This window comes from Sander lucioperca, chromosome 11 (assembly GCF_008315115.2).
Source record: "Sander lucioperca isolate FBNREF2018 chromosome 11, SLUC_FBN_1.2, whole genome shotgun sequence".
NCBI classification, from domain to species: domain Eukaryota; kingdom Metazoa; phylum Chordata; class Actinopteri; order Perciformes; family Percidae; genus Sander; species Sander lucioperca.
Window position 1 is genome coordinate 27,352,377 of NC_050183.1, and position 15,387 is coordinate 27,367,763.

The 15,387-nt window shown below is 43.5% G+C and overlaps 1 protein-coding gene across 3 annotated transcripts in view; it reads right to left on the minus strand.

The window, feature by feature from the left end:
* Positions 1-15,387, minus strand: part of dab1a (DAB adaptor protein 1a) — a 284,198-nt gene that overhangs the window by 100,151 nt on the left and 168,660 nt on the right. For all 3 annotated transcript variants that reach the window (XM_031311617.2, XM_031311619.2, XM_031311620.2), the window contains one exon: positions 3,164-3,220. The gene's annotated coding sequence lies outside the window, so the exon portion shown is untranslated. The remainder of the gene's footprint in view (positions 1-3,163; positions 3,221-15,387) is intronic.

Here is a 15,387-nt window from a genome sequence, read left to right on the forward strand (position 1 = left end):
GTTTACAATGCAGAAATCATTTTAAAAGCATGGGCTGATTAGCGTTTTTGCAAACTGTACCTTCATGGTGCCGTTTCTACTGTTGTTTGTTGGTTCATTCATTTTCAACAGGTTCAAAACGACATACTTGTGGCAGAGTCTGAAGCACTTATCTATTGTTGCTGTGTATTGCCTCAGCAATGTTGGTGCACAAACTGTTCCGTGGCTGACAGACACTGCTCTGAAGCAGTCGAATACTTGATTATCAAATGCCGGCCGCACTACCTGCCACGCAAATTTACAGCCGTGTTCTTAGCTGCTGTTTATGTCCCTCCACAAGTAAATGCTAACGCGGCCCTAAAGGAACTGCATGGCACAATCAGCTCGCTGCAAAACAAACACCCGGAGGCCCTGTATGTTGTCGCAGGGGACTTTAACCATGTTCACCTGCAAGACACACTCCCCATGTTCCACCAGCACATCACCATCACCACTCAAGGGGAAAACACACTCGACAAAGTGTACACAAACAGACGTGGAACATACAGAGCCTCCCCCCGCCCCCACCTCGGTGCTTCAGACCACATCTCCATCATGCTGGACCCTGCATACTGCCCCATACTAAACAGAAAATCTACACAGAGAACCATCACTGTGTGGCCCATTGAAGCTGTCCCAATGCTGCAGGACTGTTTTGACACCACGGACTGGCAGATGTTCAGAGAAGCGGCAACGGAGGAGGATACAGTGAACCTAGAGGAATATACTACATCAGTCCTGGGCTACATCAAAAAGTGCAGTGAAGATGTTACAACCATCAAAACCGTCATGGTCCCTCACAACCAGAAACCATGGCTGAATGCAGAAGTGCGCCGCCTCCTGAGAGAGCGGGATGCTGCATTTAGGGGGGGGGGAGATGCAGACACACTGAGGGCAGCCCGACGAGGCCTGGTGGCAAGCATAAGGAGGGCAAAATCAAACTATGCTCGGAAAATCCAGGGACACTTTTCCTCAAATGACCCTCGGAGCATGTGGAAGAGCATCAAATGCGTCACAGATTACAGCAAGAAAAATTCAAACTCACAATGGCTCCCAGACCCACAACTACCTGACACCCTTAACTCCTTTTATGCCCACTTTGAGGCATCAAACAACACCACCTCCTCCAGGGTCACACCTCCACCAGAGGACCCCCCTCTCAGTCTGACAGCAGCTGAGGTGAGGATGACACTGCAGAAAATATGGGTCCTGAAGGACTGTGCATACCAGCTGTCAGATGTCATGACGGACATTTGTAACATCTCACTCTCCCAGGCCACCGTACCAACGTGCTTCAAGACGTCCACCATCGTCCCTGTGCCAAAGGCCGCTACAGTGTCCTGTCTAAATGACTACCGCCCGATCGCTCTCACACCAATAGCAATGAAGTGCTTTGAGAGGCTGGTTATGTCGCACATAAAAAAGTCCATCGACATAACAGCTGACCATCACCAGTATGCCTACAGGCTGAACCGCTCCACAGCTGACGCCATCGCTGCTGTGGTCCACCAGTCCCTCACACACCTGGAGAACAAGGACTCCTACGTGAGGCTGCTCTTCTTGGACTTTGGTTCTGCATTTAACACAATCCCACAGACACTGGTGAACAAACTGGCAGCACTAGGTCTAGCTCTATCACTCTGCAACTGGATTTTGGACTTTCTGACCAACGGACCCCAGTCTATAAGGGTTAACAACACCACATCATAATACATCATCCTCAACACTGGCTCCCTCCAGAGCTGCGTCCTCAGCCCGCTGCTCTACACACTGCTCACACATGACTGCAGAGCTCACTATGACAGCAACCTCATAGTGAAGTTCGCAGACAACACTGCAGTGGTTGGGCTCATTACCAAAGGGAACGAGTTAGCATACAGGCAGGAGGTGGATAGACTGGAGCTGTGGTGCAAGGAAAACAACCTCATCCTGAACACCACCAAGACCAAGGAGATGATTGTGGATTTCCGCAAGACGGGCACTGCCCTCCACCCTCTCTGCATCGACGGTGCAGCTGTGGAGAGGGTACCCAGCGTCTGATACCTCGGAGTACACATCTCCAACACCCTCACCTGGCGCTACAACACCTTGACCACCTTAAAAAAAAAAGCACATCAACGCCTTTATTTCCTGAGGGAGCTGAAGAAGGCAAGGCTGGATATCAACATCCTCAGCTCCTTCTACAGGTACGTGGTGGAGAGCACCCTGTCCCCCTGCATCACTGTGTGGTATGGCAGCTGCACAGTGGCAGAGAAGGAGATGCTGCAGAGGGTTAGGTAAGGTCTGCACAACGGACCATCGGATGCGACCTACTAGCCCTCTCAGACATTTACACAAGCTGATGCAGGGGCAGAGCGACCTGCGTCATGAGAGACTCCACCCACCCTGCACACAGACTGTTTTCCCACCTCCCCTAAGGCAGAAGGCTGCGTAGCATCCAGGCAAGGACCACCAGGCTGAAGAACAGCTTCTACCCAGATGCGGTCAGCCTGATGAACTCGTCCACACTGCCATGCCTTTGAGTCATCTCAAGAAATAGCACTGCACTTTACTTACTTGCTGCTATTCTGAAACTAGTGTCTTTGTTAATTATTTTATTTTTGTAATTGTTTTTAGTAGGATAGGGATTATGAAGAACTGTTTTTATTTATTTATTAATCACTATAGTAGTTGGTTGGCACCGAGACCTGAGTTCTTATTTCGTTCTCCTCATCATCCCGTGTTGTGAGAATGACAAATAAAGTATCTATCATATCTATCACCTGGTTTGTTCTGCCATTGTTTCACTGTGCATGCACTCAGCCTTTTGTGTGATTGATGTGATGTGTGGAGATGACTGCTATGTATCTTATGTGAGTTTCTATTCTATTCGTTCTGTCGCCATTTGCTCTATGTACTGATTTAAGCTGTGTCCAAAATCACTCCCCTGTTTAACCTTTCATTACTCCCTTCAATGCCCTTTTTTACATCAATATAAAATGCATTGAACTGTTGGATTGTTAGCATACCATGGACACTACTTTATTCAATGTGTATACTTTTAAGGGTACTACATAGTGCACAGAATTGCCACCTGGACACTCAAATAAAATGGCAGAAGGTAATATGGTGCACAAACTGTGTGCTATGAGAATTGAATACGTACCTGGACGTCACCACACCTGGTGTCCATATCACTGCTCCTCAAAGACGGAAAGTGCACCTGGAGGAGAGAGTTAGGGAGAAATGGGGAGGGGGGAGGGGAGAGAGAGAGAGAGAGGGGGGGCATATCATTAAGAAAAAGCACTTGTCAGGTAGCCCATTAGAGTACCATTACAATACCAATCTCTGCTCCCCATCTTTTCCTCTCACTGTCTGTGTGTGTGTGTGTGTGTAAAGTTGTGTGTGTGTGTGTGTGTGTGTGTGTGTGTGTGTGTGTGTGTGTGTGTGTGTGTAATTCTCTTTGTGTGCCTCTAGTCACCAGCGGGAGATGAGATCATTACCTGTGACTGCGAGGCTAATGTCACACTCAAGCATACACACACACACACACACACACACACACACAGACACAGACAGACAGACAGACACACACACACACACACACACACACACACACACACACACACACACACACACACTCTAAAGAGGCTAATGTGACAAAACTACAGTGACCGCGGGGCTCGTCTCCATTTGGATAAGGCAGCCTGTTTTACAACCTGCTTCCAACACCGGCAGACAAGAGAAACAAGAGGATAGAGAGAAGAGGAAGAAATGACAGAAGGATGAATAGAGGGGCATCTAATTGGAGACATGGTGGGAACGAGTAGCCATCTCTCGGTTTCTTGTGGAGAGAAAAAAGCTGAGCTGCACTGCACGGAGAGAAAAGTACAGCTGCAGACATAATGTATGGCTCAGAATAAGCTCATTAGCAGTGGGGGGGACTGTGAATGACAGATAAGGGGAGATGTAGAGGGGATGATGGGAGGGGTGGAAATGGGTCAGAAGGTGGAGATGACTGGCTTGGCCTCTAATTAACTTCTCCATCAGCCCTGTGGCTCTTACTTCGTAGTAACTATACAATACTATTACTGCAACATGACAGTGTGTGTGTGTGTGTGTGTAGGAACATGCTTCTCTGTCCCCACTTAAGCAAACATAGATTTGGTGTCAGTTGTAGAAGTTGTGATGGCTGTTTTATCCTTGTTTGAATTAAACACTGGAACTGAACCTGGACATGTTGACTTTTACTTAAAAAAATCAATACTTGTCTTCCAAAAGGAAGTTGGCTCAACCAATCAGCTTGTTTTTGACCCACTGGGCCACGCGCAACACGGTGTGGAGATTTGTGAGATTTGCAAGTCAGCTCGACTGCCAGCCTCTAAAACCATAAGAGCCTTCTCGTCGTAAATCTGCAGAGACGTTTACGTGCATTTTCGCAGAAGTAGAATTACCACATAAGCATTCAAAGGGAGGCGGTACAGTGTGTGTGTGTGTGTGTGTGTGTGTGTGTGTGTGTGTTGTTTTAATTTTTTTCTAGTGTACTGTAATATCAAGGAAGCTCATCCAGAGACTCCATTGCATTGTCAATCTAAAAGAAAACTAATACACACAATTAAAACACCATGACCTCACAGCATGCTTATTAAAGGCTCCAATTATGAACAACAATAACATTTCAAGGGTTGTATTATGTGATATGAAAACTGCATCTCCTCTCTCTCTCATTTCTTTCTCCCTGTTACTATATATATATATATATATATATATATGCGCTTCATGCCGCCTATTTCCAGAGGGGAGAGTGTAATGTATATAATGCAAACACTATGTAGTTACTCACTGTTGTGTTTCATAAATGAAGAAAATTGAATTCTTGTTTCATGCAGCATGAAAATAAAGCTAGAGGTGCACTCTGTGTTTATTCTCGTGCTGCTTAGATGCACAACAACAAACTGTGTCAGCACACACTTCACCCCCCCACACTGAAATACTTATAATGTAATGCTGTGGCTGTCTCTCTCCTCCTAGTCCTTCCCTTCTCCAGTCATCTCCTGTATCTCTCTCTTTAATTGTCTCTTTCAATCTCATTTTGTTTTCAATTTCAATTACTTAAGCGCCACATTAGCATTACTGGTAAGCACAAACAGTATTAACAATGCAATTTACAAAACGTGTGATTTTTCTTTCTCTCTCTCTCTCTCTCTCTCTCTCTCTCTCTCTCTCTCTCTCGCCCTCTCTCTGACCTCCCAAACACACACACACACACACACACACACACACACACACACACACACACCCACTATGAGTCCCTCTCATAATCATGTTGCAATCATGTGAAAAAGCGTAGAAATATTAAATATTAACTGCACATTCATTCTAGGCAAGCAGAATATGAAATGAATTAATCATGGTGTACAAGGCTGTCTAGATTCTTATCCTTTATCCTTATCTGCCTTCATGTGCTGTGAAGATGCTTTGCAGGAAATTAACATTGGCCAATGAGAGAGACCAGTGTGGGTACTGTACGAACGTATGTGCATGTGTGAGAGTGTGTGAGAGTGTAATGATCAGCCCATTTGAAACCTGTCACTAAATGCCACATTGTTTGTGTGTGTGTGTGTGTGTCTGTCATGTTATCACAGTAGATTTACTAGTCACTGGTGGTATCTGCTGAGCCAGTGAAACAGTTGTTGCTAGGAGCTTTCTAATGCTTAACAAAATGGTCCTGATGATGTCATAGCGAAGTGAACAGGGTTATCTCAGCTTGGGTTTGGACACTACAAATTCATAACAGAAAGCCTGTAAGGAGGGTCTGACAAAAGATACTACAGAGAGTAGCATTATGGGAAGTGTAGGATCATGCATTAAGAGCTTGACCCACACTAGGGACAAGAGGTCAGGTTATTTTAGTCTTGTGGAAATCCCCCAACTTCATGAAGTTCAGTGTCTTGGCAAAAAACGTTTATCCATAATGCCAAAAAAGCTTATTGAAGTGCAAGAGGAGAGGAGAATCTCAATGAGTCTCTTTCAAAGCCACACTTTAGGACTACTTTGCTTTAGGAATGATTCTCTCTTAACCATCTCTCTCTCTCTCTCTCTCTCTCTCTCTTTTCATGTCTCTGCCACGTCTATCTCTCTATCTCTTACGCTTGATGGCCCCCCTGCATGCTCCTAATAACCCATGATGAGTCCTCCACACTTGAGCACCCTCCCATCAGACACCCGCTGAGGCTCACACACACACACACACACACACACACACACACACACACACACACACACACACACACACACACACACACACACACTCTCTCTACCCCTCTGTGTCGGACATAGAGGGGTGTGGATGATGACAGTCATCAGCAGGGCAATTAATGGGCCTGTCCCCTGGTTACAATACAACAGAGAGAAGAAGCAGAAAAACAACATTAGCCAATATGGCTGGATCGGTAGCCGTATAATTAGCCTAGCATGCTGTTCCCCACTTGGAGCCGAAAAGCCAAAAGCACAGCCAGCAGTGACGCAAAGACGTGGTGAAGGAGGGAGACCAGAGAGACATTAGGTGGAGAGAGAAGTGGAATATAAGGGAGTAAAGTAAAACATAATATTCAAAGATAAGGAGGCAGAAAATAGTAAAGAGGTGAATACACAGCAACAGCTCTGCAGTAATAACTGGCCCTCTTTTTTTACTCTAGAAGAGGGAGAGATCAGGAAAGGAGGGAGTACCAGAGCCAAGCAAGCCTGGAGAGAGTGACGGAGGTTAAGACAGAGAACTGAGAGGGAGACATAAAGGAGAGGTGGATGAAGGGAGGGAGAGTGCTGTAGACACAGGACCATGCTCGTAGCATACTGATGCAGCTGTAAGACATGCAGTCAGCGTGGCCTCGGCTAAGCAACCAAGCATGTGCTGCAGAGGGCTGGCCTGGCTCATAACACTGTCATGTGTGCATGTATGGTTGATAATGACGTTGTGTGAAAATTACACAACACCACACCACCACGAACAGGCATTTTTTTGTGAACGCATGTGTGTTTCTGCGTTTGTACGTGGGTGTGCCCATGTGTGTGTTTGTGTGTGCATCCTGTGCTGCAGTGGGCGGCGGGTTGTTCATTATGCGGTGTGTGTGTGTGTGTCTCCTCCTGCAAAGCCTCTGTTATCACAACACAGAGCCCCAGCAGCTCCTATGCTAGCTCTGTTACCATACCTTATTCCCGTGGGAGCTCCTATAGCATATTCTGCTCCTCAAGGACAGTATACTGGAGCTCCCAACAGAAACACAGACCACCATACCCCATCACAAACAGCTCAACTCATGAATTCTTGCTGATCGCCATGGGAGAACATTCCTTTGTTAAGTAGTAAATTTCATTTTGCACTATAATACCAGTAATTAACTGTACGTACTTGTATTACCTGGAGTAGGAAAGATTGCAAAAGAACTTAAAGGAAGAAAGTTAAGAAGGGGGCTGGGGGGTAGTGGCTGGACATAAAAAGGGGAGGTGGGGGGGGGGAGAAGTGAATCATAATGTCACTCTTTACGTCAGCATCCATTTGAATTACATTTTTGTGAAACAACAGGACTTCATTCAGGTAATAGTGTAACTGCTCCGCACTGTAAAATATAGCCAGAAGGCTGTCTGTGTAATCCCTCTCTCTCTCTCTCTCTCTCTCTCTCTCTCTATCTATCTATCTATCTCTTCCCACTCTATTTGACTCTGTCCAGGACACAACAGGAGGCCTGCTCTCCCTTTTGTGTCTCACTCATTCTCTCATATTCACCCGAATCTCAGAAAGAAAGAGATCCAGAAGAGGATTTCATTCATTAGCAGAGATGAGAACAACTTGCAGGGGGTACAAAAGCGTCTTTTTTGGCATTCCTGGAAGTGTGCCACATTGTGAAAAAAAAAAAGGAAGAAGCGAAAAACGCTCTGCAATGTTCTCCTCCATCTTTAATGAAAGAGAATGAGAGAAGCTGTCGCTTTCTGTCTCCCACTGCTCCACCACAACCTGATTACTGTCTGATGATGATGGCACTACTTCCTGACATCTAATTGAAATAATTGTGTGTAATCACTTTAAAACACTGGCAGGAGACATGCGAGCGATGAGAAGTAGTTAAGAAAGGCAACGGCATTTTAATTGAATCTTCCCAGATGCATCTGATTCCATCAAACAAGTCTAAAACCACTAGGAGACAGGCAGAGGCACAGCGGTGGCTCGGTTCAATTGAGAGATGAATAGGGGGGTAATGGGTTTCGGGGCTGTGGAAGAGAGCAGGGTTTAGGTGGATATGCTTCAGCCATTCTCTCATACTCGCACACTTTATCCCACATAATCTGTAAGAAATCTTCAGAGTACCACGCTGTATATCTAGGTTGACTTTCCCAGAATCTGATCTTTAACGCAGTGCTTCAAATAAACAACCCAAGCGAGGATTCTGTCGCGTTATTGCTGAGGCTCTAAAAGCCACCTTTTCTGGCTCGGCAGCACCAAAGCCCACGGCTTGTGATCACAAAGCAAGAAACCTTGCAGGTTTTGCTGGGATGTATTTTTAACTAAAATGCTCAGTCTGGACCTCCATGCACAGCCGCTGCGGTTTCATGGCCCTGTGTACCACAGGGCAACTCTGAAGGTTTCTGAAGGCCCATATCACACAGAGAGCCCAGGCCGGGGAGAGCCTGTCCACAGCCATTTCCCTACTCTTTAATCTCAGCGGCCGACTGGGGAGAGCAGCGCTGCACATTCCATTAATGTAAAGTGGGGCTTGAAGGCCCATAATTTATTGGCTCTGCAGACTCGCCTCCCCTCATCTCACTCATACTGGCTCCCAGCCACCAAATACTACCCCTGATACCAGATGACATGCAGCAACCTGCGCTCAGCATTTTACGCTATTTTGTTTTTTTCTCTCTCTCTCTCTCTCTCTCTCTCTCTCTCTATACCTTTTGCCTCGTGTCTCTCTCAATAGTTCAGCTTTACCTGTCATGCATGCATATAGAGATTCCCTCTGCAGAACCTTTCTCCAGTCAGAATTAGCATAGTATTTCATCCCCACTGCTCCCGAAGATTCTGCTATAAAAGTAGCCGAGACCCAGCTCCTTAAGCCTCTGCATCACTGATTTAACGGATAGTTTAATTACTACCAAAATGACACAGAGCCTCAGATATAACTGCAGAAGAACAGAACAATCCCCTGCTGAGAGAAATAGAGTCCCAGAGAAAGAAGTGTATGGAAGACTAAAAAAAAAAAAAAAAAATCAGCTTTTCTCGGTTGATTCTCCCTCCTCCTTCCCTTTCCTCAGTCCGGATAAATTGTTATGATCTGTGCTGCTACAGCAAGGCTGTCCTAACCATTAAGATGCCAGGCTTTGCCAGCAGAGACTGATAGGTCAGGATGGGGGACAGGAAGGTTAAAGGGGGGAGGGAGGGGAGAGAGGTAGCATCAGTGAATTCTAAACCAAACACAACTGAAAATAACGTGAGGAGAGGCTTGTTGATGTGACTGTTGTGCTGCCAATCGCACAAATTGAGAGCGAGAGAGAGTGGAAGAAAAAGAAACAGAAAGAAAAAGCTAGAGTGTTTCTTGTTTGTAATCTTTTGTTTTGCTCAGTTATTTAGATTACTAATTTAAGACGGGCCAGGACAGCTCTTCTTAGTCTCTTTTTGTGATCAAATTTTTATTTTATTTTAAAGAGACAGTACGTACAGGTATATACACGCCTCAAAAATATAGCATAAAATATATATTCACATACATACCTATACATATGCATATACACAGAAATGTATGATTAACAACTAAGATAAAAAAATAAAATAAAATAAAATAAATAAATAAAACCCCAGACATAACCCACCCACCCCCTGGATCCAGAACTCCAAATCTCGGTTACATATTACACCTGAAGCCTGCGGAGGGTAGTTAAAAGTGAATGCCAAACCTCTATTGCTGACTCTTTTGCTCTGTGGACTCTAGCTGTCGACAACTCCAAGTAAACAATATCCAAATATATTAAGACCCAAGCTCGAAAAGAGAGCGAATGTGGAGGTTTCCAACGTGTGGCAACTAGTTTTCTTATCCAGTGTCAAACCCAGCCTTGACAAATCATTCAAAATAAGTGTAGCAGGCGAGCAGGGCAATCTAATCTTAAACAACCTAGAGAGGTTAAAGGCAACCATCTTCCAAAAGTCAGCCACTGTAGGTGGTACACTCCCAAAACATGTTCTTAGTCTCTTTTTGAAGTTATTTTGTAATCAATCTACAACTCTTGACTAATACCTTGTTACAGTCTCTTTTTTACCCTGCCCAGACCTGGAGCATAGGAATAGGTATTGTTCAAAACATTTGGATACTAGAATCACTACCGGTACCTGAATTATACTTTTTCCGATACCAATTTTATAAAATCCATTAAAAAAAAAGGCATTTCAGCCTTTAATGGAAAGAACAGCAAGATATGAAAAAGGAAAGAGAGGAGGATGACATGCAGGAAATCATCTCAGGTCGGACTCGAAAGCTGGACCTTCTGCGTCAAGGTATACACCTCCATATATGTGCGCCTGCTCTACCCACTGAACCAACCCGGCCACATTATAAAATCCATTTTAACAAAAAGAAAAGTAAATTATGGTACACATCTTTACTTTTATTCAAATCCTTCATCCTCCCTCTTCAAAATACAACAACCCACACACACGTGAGCCCCATCTCTGGGCGTAACTGCATGCCTCTCCGACGTGTAACACTAAACAGCCAATCACAAGCATTATTTAATCTTGGTACAAGCATGCTGCGTGCTTATTGGCTCACTGATGCCGATGAGATTCACTTCTTGTATCTAAATTTGGTACAGAATGACAAGGCACTTTTGATACTCGATAGTATCAAAGCAATTCAGTCGGTACCATAAAAGTATCAAAGTTCAGTACCCAGCCCTACAGGAGCGTTACAGAAACAGAGCTACACTGATACATGTTACTTATGTTACTTGTGAAAATAACTCACAAACAAAACTCCCAGCAGCAAAACATAGTTGCCTTCAACCTCTGACACCAGTCAGAAAAACCTCAGTCCAAACGCTGAGACAAACAGCCTCTCCTGGTAAAATAGTGACAAACTTTATGTCTAAAGAGACAGCTGAATATATTCTATAAGCTTCAGATGATGCAAGCAACAGACTGAACGGCAAATGGACTCAGGATAAGGTCTACACTACACAAGGAGCATTATGTCAAAGACAGCCAGTATCACTTTGTGTGTAATGAACTTAATGTTCCGGGACCTCCCTCACATGTCTGGGCAGACCTGCCCTGTGCGTCTGAGTACATTGACTACACACTATTGTAATTGTTTTCTGATTTAAAGTTACTGTTTTATGTATTGTCTTGTGTTGTGTGAGTGCAACATGTATTCTGTGTGTACTCTAGAATTATGATTTAATTTGGGAAATGTACAATCTAATTAAAGAGCCAACTTGTATGTATGCAGGGAATCAATATATTGATAACCAAGTTAAAGAACCTCTGCAGGTTATTTAATTAAGGCATTTCTGTAATGCTATTAGTAGACTTATGTTTGATTAGCTTCATTAGTTTGAGTATTTCTTTCGTAACAGTGGCTATAGTCATTTGATCATAGTTAGGTTTACCTACAGTACACCATGTGTGGTATCATTTTACTAGCCTAAATTCAAACTATCCAACTCCGTCATCAGCAGTGCTCTACAAACTGTGTGTGTTATGTCATGACTCAAATGTGATTTGAGTCCGATACCTCCACCGACTCTCCTGGAATCCATTCCTTCAGCCCGCACATGCAAGTATTGATCAGCACATCCCTCAAATGACGATTACTGCACAACTACGAAATGCAATATTTTTTATCCAATTCTGGTTTTTGTTGAATGCTCACTACAAGAGTATTTGGTCAACAGTCTGTATCTAGTCTATATCCACGACATTCCACTTCTGGGATTGCTCCGTTGCCGATGGAAATTCCGCCGGATTTCACTCATTTATGCCTTGGACTTTTTTTGTGTTGGCATTCTAAACTCTGGTGGATTTATGAGGACTATGGTTAACTGCTCCTTAGATCTCTGCAGGGTAAATCCAGACAGCTAGCTAGACTATCTGTCTAAGAGTTTTCAGCAAAGCATTTCGTTTTCACATGCGGGTAGGCCAAGGTGAGAAGAGGGAGATTAGCTAATGTTAGCTAACATATTTATTAAAAAAAATATCACATTTGAATAGTAATTTCAGCATTCGAATAGTATTGATTTTTTTACTATTCGAATTACATTCGACTTTTGGAATTCGTTCCAACAGCCCTACTATGAATCTATTAGTTTGTCTCCATCATTGTCGGCTAGATTTGCTAGTTAAACAGCTACATCGAATATAGTCTATATCCATGACGTTCCACTTCCGGGATTGCTCTCGTTCTACTGGAAATTCTGCCGGATGTCACTCTTTTTGGATGTCCGTTTTTGGATGTCTGGTACCTTCCTGCCAATAACCGGAGCACGTTTTTCCTCCCATCCAGGAATCTGTGTGGACTAGCCAGACCCTCCTCTGCAGCGTCGCAATGGATTTTTTGTCTTATCAATAAAGATTGGTTATTATTTTATCACTACACAGTAATACTAATAGTACAACAACATACAGTACAACAACCCTCTTATCTTGCCACTGATTCTTTTTTTTCATATTTGGTACTTCAAAAGGAATCATTGAATGAGTAGATTGGTCAATCATATTCAAGTTATGTCTTAAGGTGGATTTCCACCAACTGCGGAATGGCTGCAGATCGGCTCTGCTGTGTGGCGGCTCCGTGCTCCGCCATCCTTCAATACCCACCAGGTCCAGATTTGTTGCGGAACGGCTGCAGCCATGACTGACAGCTGAAGTCACGAGGACCCACGAAATCTCGCGAATTCACGTATGATCGCACAATATAACAGGAAGTAGTTTCTATAAACAGAACCACAAAACCAACAACAGTTTGTTTCAGGCCTGTCTCTGCCCCTTATGACGTTTTCAAGATGTAGTGCAGGGAAATATGATCCGCCGTGAGCACGGTGCATTTTATTTTGAAAATTAACCGGATATTTTATTTTGTTTCTGTGCTCGACTTCCTGTCCTGCACTATCTGCCATGTGCTGAATTGCTGCGGAGCTCTCCGGCATCCGTCAAAAACAGAAGCTCTGCGTATCTACTCCGGAGGGCTGCGGATTGCCGGAGCTGGGACGCAGTCGGAACGCAGCCGTTCCGCAGTCAGTGAAAATACACACATTGACTTTAATGGAAACCTATTGACTCCACCGCTGTTTGGTGGAAATTGGGGGTAATAAATTCATATTCCCCAACGAATGACACCAGGATCCGCTATACTCCTACAGTTGTTACAATAAATGCCTTGAGAGGTTTTACAAGAAAAATACAAGAATGTGAGACTGCAATAAACCTCAACAGAGTGGATGTTTAAAAGTTCAGTTAAACACACAGATGAAAACAAACGCCCCTAGTGGTTGTGTGTGTAGTGTAGTGTGGAATTGAATTATAGAAGGAGAACTGGGACTTGTTAGAGTTAGCAACGAGTTTTTAAAGCCACAATAACAAGAGGAGGTATAGGTGGGGAAGGAACAAGCATTCAGTCTTGAACAAAGAAATGAGAAGATAAGCCACACGCTGTAGGTTAATGTTACCTAATTACAGCAACAATTAAAGTGGCTATTTGTAACTTCCAGTTTGTGTTGATTCGGTGCTGTATTACTGAGTTAGTGTTACGGGGAGGGCATATAGTTGCGATGAATGTTTTGCTTATACAGAAAATCAGTCATTAAATACAATAAAAGATTAAGTTACAGATGCATCGTTACATTTCAAGTCGTACGGTAACTCAGCCTACTTTGGATGTATCGTGAGCCAAACCGCGTATCACTGTCACTGTGTCACGAGCCAAAGCAATAAGAGATTATTGTAGCAACCAATGTAATAACTTAGATTAATATAGCGCATTTCATGAAACCCACAGACGCTTTACACAAGAACAGGGGGACAAGGGAAAAGGAAATGGTAGGTCAACACAACCACGGACTGAAAATAAATAAAAACTGACGCTAAATGGAAGGGGGACATAAGTTACTGTAGGCTACTGACGTACAACCACGTCTCGCATTGTTATTTTATGAATGAAATAGACATATTACATACCTGAGGGCCAATTCGAGTCGGTTTTGAATCATTTACAATCCTGTAATTGACTCCATCTGTTGAAGCCTGAACCTAGTCTGTCACTTTCCCTTTCAGTTGTTCTTTGTTTAATTTCCTTTATTCTGTGATGGCCCTGCCCCAGTATCAACTACAACAGATAACTTCTAAAATAAAATTAAAATACAATTACGCCAATATAAAGCAAGAGCGTAACTTTGGGTTCAACACTGGGGGAGTTGAGATGTCCACTTTTGGGCAACATTGAAATTTTGAGCAACAAACAATTAATTTCCTGCATTCTGGTGAATTTTTCTGCAACAATTTCTGCCTTTTCTGCATCAATTTATGGTGCAAATGTCTTTATTAATGTAAAAGAAATTATAATATGTTTTTTTGTGGGGGGTTGTAACTAGAGATGGTCCGATATCATTTTTTGCTTCCCGATATCAATTCTGATACCTGAACTTGCGTATCTGCCTATACTGAGTACCGATCCGATACCAGTGTGTCATATATGTTATTATATTTTAACAACTGTATGCTACTATCCCTGTATGGATGTGATATTATTTCTATCTTTGTTGTCAGTGTGGCTCAGGTAAAACTCTTTGTGAAACATGAATGCCACAGAACTTTCTTTTATTATGCAGTTTGACAGTCAGTTATAACGGAAAAAGAACATAAATAAACTACTTTAACGTAGATTTTCTTTAGGGCTTTATTACGTGGTATCAGATCGGTGCATAAACTCCAGTACTTCCCGATACTGATACCAGCGTTTTATGCAGTATCAGAGCCGATACCGATACTGGTATCGGTATCGGAACATCTCTAGTTGTAACCCCCATCCCCCCTGTAAATTACACCTATGATAGTAAGAAATCTCCTGCTACCTTTCACCTGGCTGGACACGCTAACACAGGCTTTTCGGGTGTTACACGAAAATCTATGACCTTTCAGAATGTGTGACTGTAGAGCCGGTCTGCCTGCTGTAAATCATTTTGTGATTTTGTGGGAAAAATGGGACCCGGGCAAATACGTTACATATAGTAACTAATTAAACACCTGCATCTTCCCACATTTCAATTGTTCAGATACATGTGGAAAAGTATCGGCAAAATGTCTCTTAACACCACAATCTGTAGACTCACTAAGTGGAAGTTAAATGAAAACAA